Below are 18,441 nucleotides of genomic sequence, written 5' to 3' on the forward strand. Positions count from 1 at the left end.
GGTCCTATGGACCCCCATATATCCTCTTGCAGGGGGGTGCAGTCACTGACTGCATCCACCTGCAAGGGGATCTCTAATCCCCTTTAAAAGTGCAGGCGGGTTGGCGCCTGCACTGTAGAAACACGGAGCGGCTGCAAGCAGCCAGTCCGTGTTTTCACATGAATGCGCTGCCGTGGGGCAGCGCGAGTTTGCGGCTGCCCTGGGGGCAGTGCATTAACCATATTGGAGCACATTGTCATTGTTTGCGCCCGGCATACCTTTCAAAAGGTGCACCGGGCACAAACAATGACAATGCGTAATACAGCCTCTGATGTTCAGACCAAGAGATGGGAGTATCAATTGAAACAGCCAAGTTTTACCGTGAGAAGGTGGAAAAGTACTGAAACACGAGATATGGGATTCTCGAATGCTCTGTGAAGTTTTAGCTAGTTAGTCACACTTTAGCTTTAGTCAGATTCCCCTGAGACTTAGAGGGGTAGAGACCACCTTGCTATATTTCTGTTGTGATGCTTTATGCTGTACATTACTCCAGATTGTGGAGAACTTCTACAGAAGTCTCTGGAATGATGATACTTTCCTGCGTTACTGGTTACAATTAGGGGTTTCCCCAATTACTGCTACTTATTTTAGGCTTACTTTAGGTTATTAAGATTTACTCATGTATCGGCAAGAGGACCAAAAATCAAATACTGATCATCAGATTCTATTCCTTATTTTCTGCATTGCTATTGTTGAATTGAGTGTGTGCTTTATGTAACTCATATTAAACTTTGACAGACAATATGGATTACCAGTAGTAATTCTGTAATTTTACAATATATTCTTGATATGTGTATACATCAATTTGCCTTTGAATTTGTAATAAACCTACATTTAATCCCATTTCTCGACTTTTGGGTCCTCACTGTGTAGCCAAATAGGTTACACAGAAATTTTAACTATTGGATATTGCTAACTTCTCTTTATTTATCAGGGACCTAAAAAGGTCTGTCGCAGGGAAATTTGTAATTCGGCTCAGTACTTTAGCACACTATAATGGCAACGGATACTCATAGAGAACAACAATTTCTTGCTTTGAGCCACTGCTTTATTTTTAGATTGAGATGCCCAGCAGCTTCCCCAACAATAATGTTTTGCTAAATCCACCACAAAATAAAACCAGCATTGGCATATCTAAAAGGCTGGCAGCCAAGACCAGACCTAGAGACTATGCCAATGCTTGTTTTATTGCCGTGTGGACATTAAACAATCGTAAAATCTTTATAGTTCACTAAATCTTGATGCTTGAACCGGCTTTTATTACTCAAACAAGGAAGCAAAAAGCAAACATCATACGTCAATGAACAGTTTTATCGATATAAAAATCCAATGATGCATATTTTAGCTCTCTCTGAAAAATTGTGTCTATCTTTTTGAAACTTTACATTCCAAAGGCAAGTCCTGCTCTGGGTAAGTTGCAGCTCCTTCAGCTTCCACATCAAGGCTCATAACCCAAAAGCAAGGATGGATTTTCTGAAAAACATCTGCAGACACTTTCAGTAGGCAAAAGTAGTCCCTTGCTGGGAATTTGTACGATAACTCCACACAGTTTAGTAAATGCAGTGAAATAGGTAGATGTACCAGGGGGAATTTGTTTCAAATTCGCTGTGCAGAAATCGCAAAGCACTGCGGGCCTCATTTACGAGAAGTGGCGCATCGCTGCGTGAAAGCAGCGATGCTCCACTTCTCAGTGTGCCCTCCTTGCAACACCAATGATGTGTCATATTTACAATATGACGCATCATGTCGCAAGGAAAGACAGATACGTCAGTATTTCTGACGTATCTGTCAGCGCAAAAAGAGGCGCATTGCTGGAGTTGTGTCGGAAGCCTGACCCAACTCCAGCAAAGGCAGACGCAAGGTTTTGACGCATTGGCGTCCTAGAAGTGGCGCAGCAAAATTTCAAAGATTTTGCTGCTCCACTCCTACGACCCTTTCTTGCGGGGGTACGCCCACCCTGCATACATTATACCTTGCGCAGGTATAATGTGGTGCAGGGGTTTACGAAGTGACGCATCTACCTAGACGCACTGGTGGCGCAAAAGTGACGCAGCGGCTAATAAATAAGCCCCTGCGTTTCCAACAGTTGCGAATTACATGCACAAAATTTGGGAATGTTAGCGATCCACAAAGTAAGCACAACTTATCAGGATGAGATGTATTGTACACCCTTATTAAGGAAAAATCTAATTAGAAGAGAAAGTTGGTGCATTCTTCGACCACATGAGTGGAAACATAAAGCAGGTCATCTGGGCACCGCAACAGTGCATGGACAGAGGCCTATACGAAAATAAAGCCTTAACCCAAAGGTCATGAGTCTATGACACATAGACTGCATTTACAATTGACCTTAAGCTGAGTGTCATTGACGTCAGAATACATGTAGGTTCTAACAAGCGTCACACAAACCACATAAGTGAACTGTTTCTCGACCCGCCTAGGGTGGTGCTGCAGCACCTCGGCTAAAAGAAAATGTGAAGGAATTGTCCACACTTGGCCTATACCCATTCAGCCCACTGTCAGTGGAGTATCCTAATGAAGATGATGATAATGATGGCATAAGGCTGGGATCCAAGCTACAAATCATGGTGCTAACAGGAGCCCTACCACAGACCTCAAACTCAACACAGCACAATCAACCTATTTATGAATAGTAAAGGAACTTTGGGTGTGCAGACCTATCAGCTGCGTGTGCAGATACTCTCCCAGCATCTTGATTGGGACAAAACGTCTGAATTTGTAAGTACCTTGAACCCGTTTGACAAATCAGTATGCAATTTAGTATATTACAAGTTAATCCCAGTTCAGGGTTGGAAAATGAAGGGGGTAATGTGTCAAAAATGCTTTTGATTTGCTAATTACTTTCAGGTTATTTGATAAATCTGCATGAAAGATTAAATACGAAATCTATCTCAGCTTAACTTCCTACCTGCGTGTGATGTATGGTGGGGGTTTGGCCCCGAGGGGGTTTAGTCCCAGTACCCTGCTACATAGCAGACTCTGTAGTAAACTCCTGACAACTGCAGCTTAATGCCATATGGAGTAGGGCTGGCTGCAAGGGAGGTTGGGTACAAGATCTAGTCACAGGCCGGGCACTGTGGTCAACTCTAGCTGCACACGGGCAGTGCACAGCAGGAGTTGACCATATGTGGATTAGGTTGTTGAAAATGTCTACCAGCTGTGCCCTGTTGTCAACCACTGTTGCACATGGCAGTGGGTTGTCTACCTGCCCCGATCAAGTACAGCAGGAGTTGGCAGTCCTTGGTGAGTTGGGCGCAGAGCCTGGTCAAAGGACAGGCCATGCGGCCAACCCTGACTAGGGCCTTGCACATCGGAGTCTGGTCCCCCACATTCAGATTTGCGGACTTGTTATGAGATCCGCAAACCTGAATATTTTAAAACCCCTCAACTATATGTGATCTGCATCTACCGAATAGGTGGGGCTGAGGGTTTACTGTAGACCAGGCCATGCGGCAACCCCCCATTCTGCATTGCCAATGACAGTTCACAGTGTGGGCTGGTTGCTTGTGGTGTTTTGGGCACAGGGCCTGGCCAAAGCCTGAGTGGGTGTCCCTAAGTGGGTTGGGAGCAGGGCTTGCGGACAGTCACCACTGTGCACAGCTGAAGACCTGTCCAGCTCGGTCGGTCCCCCTCGATGGGTTCCAAGAACGGCCTGGCAAAGGCAAGGCCTTGCAGTCAACACTGCTGCGCATGGCTGAAGGCCTGAGTAGTATGGCTGATCTCCACAGTGGGGCGCCATCAGTACAAGGCTAACTGACTCTGAGCAAGGACAAAGGCCATGTACACCTTAGGTGTTCACCAAAGTGGGTTCGGCACAGGCCTTGACCAAAGGCCTGGCATTACAGACAACCCTTATGCGCATAGCAAAAGTCTGTGCACAGCAGGGGCTGGTACCCCAGAGTGAGTTTGACACAGGCCTGTTGGCTATGCCCCGCTGTGCAAAGACAAAGGCTGACCCCCAAGGTTTCGGAGCAGGGCCTGGCCATTTTACATGGCTATATGTTTTGTATACTTTGTACATTTAACAGCACTATAATTACCGGATCTTTCGCTTCCATAGGTGAGATACTGTTACTGAAAGTCTACATTGCTTATCATGTATTCATTTATCTGGCCTATCTCTGTAACATAGCTGCGCCTAGACGCCTCCGGGCAATTAATCGCGTTTTAAAAAAATATTTAACATTACATTACATTGCTTTAGGACTGAGCTTGAAATAAGTCTCTGACTAATTTTGATTTCACAAGTATTCCTTGTCTTCCTGGAGTACCCGGGGGGTGCAGCAAGAGTCACAGTTTTAGAAGGGTACTCACTTGCATATTTACACCTGTATATGTAACAGGTGTAGATGTGTATATGTGATAGTACTTTAGAAAAGTGCATTTGACGTTTGAAGTTTGATACTATTTTTTTCTCCACAGAGAAAATATTTTCATCTTCCCTCCTATCTCACAAAAAGTTTTGGGAGCTGGGGTTTCCTCCCCATTGCCACTCTAGATACTCCACCACTTGGCAACAGTTTATTTCTATTCGTGTCCAGGGTCGGGGTGTGCCCGAGTAAAATATGTGAATTCCCGCAACCTTATAAGTTTGTGAGTGTTCCCTAACTTTGAGCCATCCTGACCCTGGAATAGGCATTCTCCACCTCTATATGTAATTTCAAACTACATCGCTGTAATTTAATGTCGGAGTAAATCCATTTGTAAGTGTAAATTCGTGATTCGTGAATTCCAGATTTGAACTCAAACTCCTAAATCTAAGCATTTACGCTCCTAACCTTAATGCAGAGGTCTAAAATGGCTTCGTGAATCAGCCCCATAATGTTTGGTAGATCAAGCCAAGCATGAAATTGCTTCTGACAAATTACGTGTTTATTGTACTTTTGTGCACTTGTTTTCCGTGTCAGCTCATGAGGTCCATGGGAAATACATCGTTCCCAGGAAGGAGAAACATTTACCGTTTTATCTAATCACAATGGAAACGGAAAGACTGCATGTTAAGAAAAAGGATGGCAACCGTTGCCGAAACAATTGTTTGCCAAGCTTTAAGCCCGCCGCGAGTGAAGACAGTAACCCCTTTTGCGCAGATGTACAATTTTACAAATGTACTTTACAACTAAACACTAAACTTTATTTTATCTAAACTGTACACTATTAACTTTATAAACAGGAAGTGCACACACGCCACGACTTTGGCAAGGAAGTTTCTCTAAATGGGAGTAGGGACTGCATAAACAAATCTCAGTGAACTTTTGATCTAGATATTAATACCCAAATCGTGACAGGTTACAAGAAGGATTGCCAACCATGTTGCTGTTTGTTTTTAATGAAGTTATATTAGCAGGCTTGTTTAATTTATCTGTAGTACAGTTCATAGAAGGTTGGCAATGACACCCACCTCCTTGCCAACAGTTCGTGGAATGTTTGGCTTTGCAAAGCATTAGAGAACTTTCCCACCTCCTTGCTCCTGGTGAAATTATTTACATACCACTCCACACTGAAATATTTTTCCATCAGGAGTGCTTTCTTTTAGTGAACTTGCAATTATAGTGAAAATATTAAGCTAATGACAAGACCCCCGTGAATATAGAATAATCTGTGAAAACAAATCTGCTGTATCTGAGAAATACGTTTTAAATAAAGATATGCATTCATCCAATTGCTGGTCATGATCCCGAATCTCGCAGTTTGGCTACCTAGCCTCCTCAGTTACTAGTCAATTTCATTTCCTAGTTTTCTGTAAAGGAACACTGTAGAATTGCACTTGGGGGTGAAAAATAGGATGGTTGTAAATAAAAAGTGTATTAACGTTTGGATAACATTTTCTTTCACTTCTTTGAGAAACCTAGGAGTTAAATTATTGATATGATAAAGTGAGGTCTGTAGGTCTCTAGAGAATTCCCTTTTAATATGTCTCATGCTCAAAAGTTGCTCATCCGAGGAACGTGAGGATTTTCAGACAGGGTTGGTTATAAACTATTCAATTGAACTTGTTAAAAGAGTAAAAGTCTAACGCATCGACGAGTTTGTGAAGGAGTGTGATGGACCTTGGCTTGACATTTCATAAAATATTTCAATTTTTTTTTTCGATGTGTTGTGGGCAATGGCTGAATTGGCGGCGAATACAGAGTTTGTTTTTTTCACATGTAACTGTTTTGTGTTTTCTCGACTATGCTTTACATCCTTCTTTACTTTGAAATATTGTGAATGGTTCTTTTTCACTAGGGTACTTGTGATGTTTTTATCTCGCCTAGTCTCAGGAGGTGATCACACAGACTTTAAAGCTGTCTCACAGGCACCGGGGCTGCACCTGGCGAGGCCGGGCCAACCTCTGCCACCAGGCCCGAAATAGGATCAAGTATGTCAGAGCAGACAGACCACTGAGCCCTGTCCCGACTGGTGGGGAGTGTCAGCCCAGGTCGTGCGTGCCACCCTATCACTGAACAGTCTTATAGTGATCAGGGGTCTGGTAGGTCTAGAAAGAGTGAGCCACCCGATTTTGGATGGAAGCAGCCCAGTAGCCTCTCAGTGGCACAAAGGAGGGTGACACAATTTGCAGCATGGGGAAAAGAGGTGGAATGCACTCCCAGTCTGCTGGATGCCAACCTACAGACCTGCCTGATGTCCTAGCCCTGAGACTACGGCCGAGGAGCTGCCCCCAACGGCCATGAATGCAAAATTAGACAAAATCCTGAAGGTTATTGCTGTTGCCAGACAGGATTTAAGAGCTAGAGTTGATGCAGTAGTGATTGAAATGAGGTTGCTCCGGGAAGACCAGTAGAAATTGTCCACCGAGTCGGAACTGCGGATTCTGCCGTAGTAAAAATCTAGTCTGAAGTGTCAGAACTGGTCGCCAAAGTACGATCTCTTACTGCCAAAGTACAGGAACTTGAAAACAGGACGGAAGACTAAGAAGGGCACTCACGCCGAATCAATCTCCAGATAGTGGGGTTTCCCGAAGGAGCCAAAGTGTCGGACCAGGTGCAGTTTTTCAAAAACTGGCTGAGCCAGACAGTAGCACACGACACCTTATCCCCACATTTATTGCTTGAGCAAGCCCATTGAGTTACAGCCAGGAGACCACCGGTAGGAGCCCCCCCCTAGACCTGTGGTGGTGCGTGTAATAAATTACCATGACTAAGAGGCAATATTGCAAGCGACCCGCAATGCAGACCCAATTTTGCATGGCAATGTGAGAATATACCTATTTCCAGATTACACAGTGGGTGTGCAGCACCGGAGAGCCTAAAATTCCGACAAGTAGGCTTAAGGTATTGTTATTCATGGCCAAGCTAAACGTGATGGCGAACAATACTATATACTTCTTCACTGAGCTCTCAGATGCCTGGGACTGGGTGTTGCTGTGCCGCTACGAGGAGGGAGCCTCAGCGTCACCATCGGCGAGGCCCCGTGGGGGCAGAGTTGGGTGGAGAGGCAGACGGTAAGGAATAGGTCACCAACTCAAGCAAATAAATGGCAACCCCACACTGTAGCAGGCCTGGGAGGAGCAGTCACAGGCGTTATCTACAGCCTCCTACTGGTGGGCAAGGCGTTGCTCTCCACCAGAGCAAATCATTGATGACACAGACTCAAGAGGCTTTCGGAGTAGTGTTGTGTATATATATATATATGTGTGTGTGTGTGTGTGTGTGTGTGTGTGTGTGTGTGTGTGTGTGTGTGTGTGTGCGTGTATATATATCTACACACACACACATATATATCAGTTATAGTTAGAATTGTGTTTCCATAGGAAATGCAGTTTTTGGTTTCCTTGTATCTTTGCCGCTGTTTGACAAATCTTCACAAAATTCTTGCAAACAAATAAAAATTCTCTTGAGCTCCTTCCTAGAAAGTTGTGGGGTGATCCTACAAGCTTGTACCAAGAAAAAGGAGGTTTCCCAAAACACATTTACCCCATTCATTTTTCCATAGGATCTTTAGACACAGCTACAGCCTAAACCGCATAACAGATTTACAGCAAATTTGGTGCACATGTAGATCTTGGTCCAGAAAGAGGGCTTTTTGGGATTTGGTGTAAATCTGTTAAGTCGTTTTTGAGCAATTATTGCAAAAAATGTTTATATTTCATGCCAAGGAGGCTCCACAGATCTGACAGATGTCTTGCTGAGATCTGATTGGCTGCCATCACATCAACAACGATGTGGCAGAAGCCATTTTAGGACTTGAGACTAAGTCAAGTGTCCTCCAAAATAAAGCGATAAAAAGACATAAAGGTACAAGGTAGGGATACCCTGAAACCCTGGGCCTGGCGGTGGGGCCAAAAACGTTTTTGAATTTGTTTTTGGCACACATCCCTGCTGTCATAAAATAAAATCCCAGGGTGAGCCAGGGCCCCTGGGGGCGGCGCTAATTATTTCTTTAAGAGTGTGGGGCATGTGGCCCCCCTTCCCAAGTCTCTCTGAGGCCTAGAGACCCCATCCCCCAGGCTGATAAGTAAATGAGCCTTATTAGGCCCCAGTGATCCATCTCCTGGAGCCCGATTCTATAAAAAAAGGTGGGGGATGCTGCACCCCCCTCCCAGAACCTTAAAAGGCCCCAGGGACCCCATCGCCCATGGCTGAACACAACTTTAAAAGGAGGAGGTGCATGCCTCCCAGGAGTCTCTAAAGGAAAGGGGACCCCATCCCCTGGGGCCAGCTTATAGACTGTGTCCCGGAGAGCCCACCTCCGGGACACAGTAGTTTCGCTGCTCACATAAGAGGGGACAGGAAAACATGTGTTTGCTCCCACTCGGGTGGGCACAAACATGCTTCCCTGCCTGCAGGAGTGCGGGCAGGAAAGGCATGGCTGCTCTCACTCAGTGGGATCTTTAAAAATGCTCCCACTGGGTCGGAGCAGACTTCTGTTTCCTTGCCCATGCTCCTGGGGTAGGGAAACATATATTATTCCCCCACAGTGTGAGCGTGCTGAAATAGCTACTCTCGCAGGGTGGGAGCGATGCCGGCTCCCACAGTATGGGGAGCCGGCTGCCTCCACAGGGACTCTGAGGCTTTACCTGCAGTCCCCAACTTTCTGCTTGGTGAGTGTCCCTGATGGCCACCATGGCACCTACTTATAGTTAATACAGGCCCTGGCGAATGGGGTACTCGGGCATAAAACGCTCAGGGAGTGAGCAATGGGCTGCGTGCCCCTTTCCCTTTTTATTCAAATTTTCCCCCAGGGGATGGGACCACCAGGAGCAATTAAGGTTCAGGGAAGGAGCCTACGTTTCCCCTTCTACTTTTTATTGGAATTGGGGCCCAGAGGATGGGGCCCCCGGGCTTATTAAGGCTTGGGGGGGCATGTGGCAACATATTCATAAAGGTTCTTAAAAGGCCAGTGTACTCCTAATCAGTTAAAACAGAAGACAGAAGAGTGCAACTGTGTTTTGAGTATAAAATCCTGTGCAATAAATATGATAATGCAGAATCTACATAACCTGCATGACTGGTTAATGTGAAAGGAACACATAATCTCTTAAAATGTTTGATATTTGGCCATAACATGGAACTAATTTACCATGATAGGTCTTGATTAAGGGGGAATTAGAGCGCTCTACTGGAGACCTAGTCATCCTCAAGAATTCAACCAGGCACTGCAAAGCATTTGAATTGATTTCCCATTAGCCTCACATCCCTTGGACTATGACATCTTGCTTTTTAACACTATGTCTAACAAGATTAAGCCCAAGAAGCATATCTGGATCTCAGACATCTTCTGACCCTGAAATAAACTATGACAAATGTCATTGTTTCAGTTGTATTCTTTTTTAAACAGTGCCAGTCTATTCAAGGGCAAGCTGTGGTGCAAACCTACTGCCACAGTGTCAGTCTTGAGAAGTAATGGTACAACTGTGTGTTTTTTTCCAGTCTTCTGCTTGCAATAATTGATATCAAATATATCATAACTTCCCATTATACATCACATCCACAATATTGCTGACCTGTTTTTCCTCCCATTTGTCCCATTTTTTATGTCATATTAAGAGTTTTAGATTATGGCAAAACTGTACCCCTTTACACATACCTGGATCATGTTTGTACAATTTGTGTATTTTCTAAAGACAGTGGTTTGATGCAACTAATTATGGAGTGGGAGACAGACTGCAATGCTGAATCATATGTCTGGTTCATCATTTCCCCTCCTCCCTGATTTTTGCAAAGAGCTGATTACTAATGTGTGGTCTGTGAGGAAAACTGGGATCTCAAGCACACAACCATGACCCCAAAACACAGGAGAACTGTGGCCCTTGCAAACAAAATGCAAAATTAATCGGGAGCATTGCTATGTTTACTAAGTGAATGGACAACAATTAAAAGTGGAAAGGCGTGGGCCCGAATCACTGACTAGTAAAATCACAAATGTCGAGAAAACAAATATCATTTTTAAAAATATTGATTTTTACTTATATCAAAAACACAAATATTTTTACATTTAAAAAACATATATTATGTCACAAATATTGATTTACACAATAATATTGACAAAATAATCAAATTATCATAAATAAAAAAAACACTTTTTAAGTAAAACAATTATTTGAAATAAACCTAAAACATTTTAGACATGTTTAAATTGAATATAAATATATTAAACCACCAAAATATTTACCATTCACCTCTATAAATGTTATAACTAATCATAACTCTACACACCAAAAATAATTATGACCATTAAATACAAACATTTAGACAACAACCAAATACTAACAAATATATATAAATACATTTATATTCAAAATGATAAAACTATATGTCATGCATTATAAATAAAACCTAAATTAGCGTTTACCATAGGAGGACGAGATCATTGCAACAGCTGAAGGCTGCATTAAAGCAGATGTCCAGGGAAAGGAGCCTGGTTGCAGGATGCAGGGTGGCCTACAAGCAAGCTCTAGATGCTTGCAAATCCACCCTGCAGGAGACAGCTTGGGAGGAGCTATACCAGGCTTGTGAGAGGGGACAGCTCACTCTTTTGGAAAGTGGTTAATAGGCCTTGTTTTGAAGATGGATTTGGACCAGTGATATGTCATCATATCTCTGAACAACAATGGGTCAGCTATTCTTAAGGTGTTTTCAATCAGGGTGAATGCAGGTGGGACAATGATATGGCATTAGAGGTCTCAGCCAGTGCTCCAGTGGTCTTTTCCCTAGAAGAAGTCACCCAGGGTAGCCTGGCACTGTCCTGCAATAAGGCACCCGGGACCAGATTGAAATCCTCCAGATTTGTTCAGGGCCGATGTGAAGGTCGGGGGCCTCTTTTGACTCAGGTCCCGAAAACAGTTGATTGGGAGGGGGTGATGCATTCATGATCTACAGCGTGATTTTCCCAGTCTCTAAGAAGGGCGACAAAGACAATCCCCAATGCTACCACCCAATTTCATTAATAGATGTGTGGTAAAGGTCATAGGGAGGGTAATTGTAAACAAGCTGTGGGAGTGGGCAGAGGAGAATACCATTATGAGTGATGTCCAATATGGTTTCAGGTCTGGTAGGGCCACCTCTGACCAATGCCGGAATCTTCATCTTATTATCAATAAATACACGGTTGCCTGCTGTGAATCATTGATTCTAGCTTCCATGGACTTAACATCCAAGTTTGACAGGGTGAACCATGCTAAACTCTAGGCCTTGCTCTTTTAGATGGGGGGGTGACTCAAATATTGTGGCCCTTTTAGCCAACCTTCGTGCAGAAACTTCCTCCTTGCTAAATATTTCACAGGGCGTTGCTCACACTTTTTCATTCCCCACCAGTAGTGGTGTTCGCTAAGGGTGCATTCTTGTCCCATTCCTGTTCACTCTATATGTGAATAAGCTGAAGTCTTCTCTACTTTCAGTTTCAGTGGCCTATCCCTGGGTTGGAGCTAGATCCCTCTTAGTCTTATAATACGTTGATGATGCAGTTCTTACAGTCCACACGGTTCAGTGGTTGGATCTACTCCTGATCAGGTTTGTCTCATTTATGGGAGACTTGGACCTCTCCATAAACCTTTCTAAGTCCTATGTTATGGTTGTTGGTCCAAGGCCCAGTAGCAGTAAGACTTTTAAGGTGACTAATCACACCTTGTGTAAAGTCTCTGCTTGCCCCTATTTGGGGGTCCTATTTGATGCAAAAAATTACTGGAAGCTATTAATTGAGGGTAAAAGATCTGAGCTCATTAAAACTATAGGGGCGGTTTCTAGTTTCACATGTGGGCTAGGTTCTTGGTCTCCGAAGGTGTTCCTAAGAATCGATCAGGCAAAATGTGGGTCCCAGCTAAGGTATGGTAGTGAGTTCTGGGGAAACGCACACTTGAGCATGATCCAAATCACAGAGAACAAATTTCTACTTTAGGTAGTGCAGGTTCCACATTCCATTCTGTGTTTTCAGTTCAGGTGGAGCTGGGTCTTGGTCAAGTGACGAGTACGGTGGCCCGCAGCTTTTGCCTCTCTTTGGAGGACTGATATCTTTAATTATCCCAACTCTTTGTCCTCTCGTGAATTGACATTTGTTAAGAGGTTGTTTCTGGAGTGAGCCCTGCTGGATAGAGAGCAGCATGAGCTGCAGAAACCCACACTGCAGCGACATATACTCCTGAAGACTGTTCAGGATATGAAGCCCTATCTAGCCCAGGTCTGCAATCAGTGAGATAGGTTTCTCCTGGCCACGTTCATGTTTAACTCACTTCACCATCTTCTGGTCTCTCCAAGCAGCTGGGCCTTGCCTGATGTTAGGCTGCCCTGCAGCTGCAACAATAAGTCTCTGCTGGACACTCTGCAATTTGTTATACTTTGCGGCTATTTTAGTAGGCCAAGGAAGCTGTTTTTAGTCCCCCTGTTGAAAGTGCCTGCATTTTTGTTTCAAGTAAGGACGACCTTGGTTTACCTCCAGATGCTCCCCAGTGAGTGTGCTATGTAAGCTGTTTTATGCTTTTACGAGCTGCTCGATGTCTAGGAGATCGAGTCTCGACTAGTTCATGTACTGTGACCAGGACTTTCCTGTTTTTGATTGTGATTTTTATCTGGAATATTTTACTGAGATGATTTTATATTTTTATCTTTTGTATTCTTTTATGGTTGTTTTTGTCAACCAAATAAAGATTTTATGATGATGATGAAACTGAATATAAATGTATTACATCACCAAAATATTTATCATTCACCCCAGTAAATTTTATAACTAAAATCATAACACTACAACAACAAAAATATTACCATTAAGTACAAACATTTAGACAACAACCAAACTACTAAAAATATATATATACATACATTTATATTCAAAACTATCAAACTATATGTCATGCATAATAAGTAAAACCTAAATTAGCATTTACGATAGGAGGACATAACTGACAAAAAGAAATTCAAACTAAACCAACCAGTATAAATAATTTTAGCCAATAAAATCAGACAATTAAATCAACAATATTAAAGGCACACTAATTTAAACAACTAGATACTTCAAAAAACACAAACGCTGCAAGAAGAGGAAATTCTACCAGAAGAAATATATAAAGCTCAACATCTACCTATCCAAGTAAGAAAAACGTATATTTAAACTAAAATGTACTTGTTAATAAACTTATAGATTTTAAATAGCAAATAATTGTTCAAACACTCTCCAATTTCTATCGCTTTGCATAGACTTCCTAAAAGGAAAAAGATATGGCTTGAAAAAACGATAAACTGCCAGAAAAAAAAACAATATCACACACCAGCAAAAAGATGTAAGAAAGTAAGTATGCATAAAATAAAAACAAACTATAAACTCACCCAAATAGTTAGTAAACATAAACCTAACAACTCCAACCTCTGCGAACTACCAAAAAATTAACATGTAAAATGAAACTGACATGTTTTATCATCCTATAGAAAAGAAAGCACCTGCTCCACATTAGAACACCCCAACAGAGAAGCTGCAAAACAGCGTGAAATATATAAACAGAAAATACATGTAAGTATGCAAACTAGAAGTAGTTGCATAATTTTACATGTGAATAAGAAACGTGCAAACTTTGAACTATTGTATATATTTATACTATTAAACTCTAGAAATGGGGTCTCTAGTTGACAGTGCTTTGCACCCTGTCCAAGCTAAGATAACCCCTGCTCACCCCCTTGGTAGCTTGGCACGAGCAGTCAGGATTATCTCAGAGGCAATGTGTAAAGTATTTGTACACACACACAGTAACACAGTGAAAACACTACAAAAGGAGTCCACACCAGTTTCGAAAAATAGCCAATATTTATCAGAATAAAACCAGACCAAAACGACAAAAATCCAACATACACAAGTCAAAATATCACTTTTAAAAGATTAGTTTAGTTTAGTCCATATAAATCAATATATGCATTAGTTTTAGCACAAAGTACCTTGGATGCATCAAAAATTAAAGACAGTGTAAGGCGCAGGGGAGGTGAGGCACCAGAAAAGCAAAGCAATGCGTTGGTTCCATACTACACAGGGGAGGTGATGGGCCGGGTTCTGAGTACCATTGAGTTGGGTAACAATAAACCTCTGTTATTCAGTCCCATGATACCTCCGGGTGAACTTGCGCTTTACAAATACACATATTATGTTATGTTACTGGCAGGGGAGATAATGTGTTAGTTCATTTCTGCTAGGCAGGGGAGGAGATGCATCAGTTCCTTACTGGCAGGGGAGGTGATGCATTGGTTCCTTTCTGGCAGTGGACGTGATGCGTCAGTTTCCAGACTCGTGACCTCAGTTCCTTACTGCAGTGCGGTATTGATGAAGAATCCTTGTTTAGGGACGATGCGTTGAAAATGCAGACAAGCTGCATCAAAGCAACAGTGGTGATGTAGGCATACTGTTTATTCCACAGCCGCAAAACAGGTGCTGCGTCGGAGCCGTAGCGGGTGCCATGGACGTCGGTGACACGTTGCTTGGGACTCACTCTGCGGCGATTTTTCTGATGCGCTGAGATGGCAAGCTGGGGCATGCGGTGAAAAGCTGCAGTCGGTGGGTCGACCGGAAACCGTGCTTTGATGCAGGGAGTGGTGAGGCATCAATCTTTTGCAGCGGTGCATTGAGAAAACAGGCGCTGGGAGTCGATGCATGGATTTTCTCCTTAACATCACTAGGTTACACTTCCAAAGGCCCAAGAACTGGATTTGGCACCACTTGTCAAGTCAGGACTTTCAGCAGAAGAGCCCAGGCACTGGTAGTTGAAGTATTTGAAGGCCTTGAGACTTCTTAAACAGAGGCAAGCACTCAAAAGCCCTTGGAGAGAACCTTGGAAGCAGGATATAGAGAGCAAAGTCCATTCCTTTCACTCCTAGGACTGAAGGAGCAAGCAGCAGGCCAGCACAACAAAGCAACAGGCAGAGTAGCAGTCCCTCCTAAAGCATCCAGCTCTTTTTCCTGGCAGAATGTTCTCAGTCCAGAAGTGTTATGATTTTGGGGTGCCAGAGGGCCAATACTTATACCCCTTTCTGCCTTTGAGGTAGGCAGACTTCAAAGGAATGTCTTTGGACCCTGCCTTTTCCAAACCTGGCTCCAGACACACTGGGGGGGGGGGGGGGGAAGACAGCTTTGTGAGAGGACAGGCACAGGCCTATTCAGATGCCAGTGACAACTCCTCCCACCACCCTAGCTCAGGAAGGCCCATCAGAGTGGTGATGAGACATCAGGACATGCAAGGCACACCTCAGGTCCCTTTGTGTGACTGTCTAGAGTGAATGTGCAATAGTCAACCCAGACATGTATTCTACAGACAGGCGCAGGCACAGAAGGGTTACGTAAGAAAATGTTCACTTTCTAAAAGTGCCATTTTCAAACACACAATTTAAAAACCAACATCACCAAATTATGTATTTTGTGAGTTCAGAGACCCTAAACTCCAAATCTCTATCTGCTACCAATGGGAAATTACATTTAAAAGATATTTCACGGTAATCCCCATAATATCCTATGAGAAAGATAGTCCTTGTCAGTGGCGGCTAGTGACATTTGAAAGTGGTAGGGCGTAAAACTTTTGCAGTACTGCACTGTGGCGAGCGAGCGAGTGGATAAATGGTGTATTTTCAAGCAAATTTGAGGAAGCAGGAAGGTTAATAAAGCAATACGATTTAATTATTTATAATTTAAGAAATTTCCAATTTTTATGACCTATAGAGGACAATCTTTGCGTATGCTGATGTTATCATCATTTGCACATATTAAAATGAACTGCTGGACGTACGATAACGGTCACTGCAATTCTACCTGGCGCGGACCAGAAATCAAGCACATTCAGGCAAACCAGTTTTTTTCCAGTTACTTTCTGATCAGTGGACTCTACGCAGTCCCTGGACAGATCAGACACCGTGCCATCATGTCCTGCATCACAAGTTATGTTCCCCACCTTGACATCGCAGGTGAAGTGATGTCTGAGATTTAACTGTCTAAAACACCCACTTTTTCTTTCATGTTTAAAATAACTTTTATCAAATATGCTTTAATCTAACATAATAAAAATGAACATCATATGTGCAAATGTCCTATAAACTACATCAGAAAGGTGAACTAAGGAAACATGCCTGCAGCGCAATCAAAGCAACTTAAGAAAACACAGGAAACACTTGAAGAATTCACGAGCAAACAGAACCACTGAAAACAGGAACCACAATTTATATTTTGAAACTGGAACACATGCTGCTCTGTGGATTTAGTGCTCACGCATTTTGCATCATTACATCACATTACACTGTTTATATAATCAGATAGCTAAACATGCAGTACTGTCACCCCACCTTATGTTTCTTAATCAGGACAACTAAATTAAACATTCAATATAAAATGCATAATTAGTAACTGGCATTTTATATTCTGAAAATACTCTCTCAAGGTGCTGGCGACAATTACAAATGATCAAGTCATCAGCCTCCCTCAACCACATCCTAAGAGAATAAAACTCATTTATCCTTTTATAGCATTGTATATCTCTAGTTCGAAGTAGCGAGTTGTATCAACACGCATTTTGTGTGCCTCTTGTTCGGTTCTTCTCTACTTCTTACTGGCAGAAGTTATAGTACTTCCAAATTGTCTCACTCAGCCATGACTGAATGTTCTTGATGCTGGCCTCGCTAGCCACTGTCATCACTCAGGCACTCCCAAATGAGAAACCTAAAATGTATTCTAGTGAAGAGACTTAATTAAGGAAAGTGGCGACTTCCTGTTAATGATAACAATTAACAGGTGTTATGTCAGTGTTCGTGCTGCTGTTTCTTTCTTGGAGTGGGCTTCTAATGAATGATTAAATGCTCCAGTAAGCCGGCACACCAAAGTTGGTGTATGGTAAAAATAAATCAATGTTAGTTATGCCTGTTCACAATGCTGGAGCGGCGAACCTTTCACCCCGGCCACCTTCTGTTATTGGATTGCGTGTTTTCTTTTTGACGACAAGGTTACTAGGAATGGATTACAAGCAGGCTTGTTTGTTTCTCGACAAACAAGCAAAACCTCTTCTTGGTATTTAACATCAGCTGGCCTGGTTCAGACTCGCCCACTACCCATTAACATATTCCCACCACTTTATTCAAAGAGACAGACGGGACCAGCTGGTATGTTTTTTAAGCTCACCTCGACTACATGTATGTTATCCCTGTTCCTGGCCTCCCATTTTAAATCCTCTCGCTGCATGTAATAAATTATTATGCTTCTGGAGCGTCTCGATCTCACTGACCTTGATTCCCCACTGGCACTGTCGCCACCTTGGCTGGCAGTAAATAAATCAACTTTCTGAACAGAAACACGCACGCCGGTGCTACAACGGAGTCCAGGATTAATACAGGCGGGAAGCAGTCACAGTCGAATCTGCGCAGTGTGTCTTACCCCACCCTTTCCCACCTCGTCACAGGGTGAGTCCCACCCCACCCTGTAACAAGATGTGAAAGGGTGGGGTGACAGGGCTTGCATCTGAAATGCCCGGGGCGAACTTTACCTCCACATCATCAGGGGGTGGAGACTGTCCCTAGATGCTAGGTGTATGCCGAGCTGATGACATAACAGACCTCAGGGCTGAGAGGTTGTCAGCCCGGAAAATACTCTCTAGACTTTGGGCCTGTCCACCAGGGGAGCAACTTGCAGGTTTAAGAAAAGCAGCCCGCGTGATCCATCAGGGTCATAACATAACAGTGAGTGGCGGCCTGGCAGACAGTGTTATATACAGAACCCCCTCCCACCCCATTCAAGTTTCGGGTTTGTATGTGCAAATACAAGGTTTTATTATTTTTTAATGCAGATTTAGCATTGCACATTTCTTTCTTTTTTTACTATGAAAGTAAAGGCGGCGTACCCCCTATGCCCTCGCACAGAAACCGCCACTGGTCCTTGCAATTGTGAAACACAAAATTAGCAGTATTTCACTATTAGGACACGTAAACCACACTAGTGCAT

The 18,441-nt window shown here is 43.2% G+C and overlaps 1 long non-coding RNA gene across 1 annotated transcript in view; it reads right to left on the minus strand.

The window, feature by feature from the left end:
• The window catches only part of LOC146866342 (uncharacterized), a 180,417-nt gene extending 162,604 nt beyond the window's left edge, over window positions 1–17,813 (minus strand). The window contains exon 1 of the long non-coding RNA XR_014976794.1: window positions 17,729–17,813. This is a non-coding gene — a long non-coding RNA (uncharacterized LOC146866342). The remainder of the gene's footprint in view (window positions 1–17,728) is intronic.
• Window positions 17,814–18,441: the final 628 nt, after the last annotated feature.

Source organism: Triturus cristatus, chromosome 2_1 (assembly GCF_964204655.1).
Source record: "Triturus cristatus chromosome 2_1, aTriCri1.1, whole genome shotgun sequence".
NCBI lineage: Eukaryota > Metazoa > Chordata > Amphibia > Caudata > Salamandridae > Triturus > Triturus cristatus.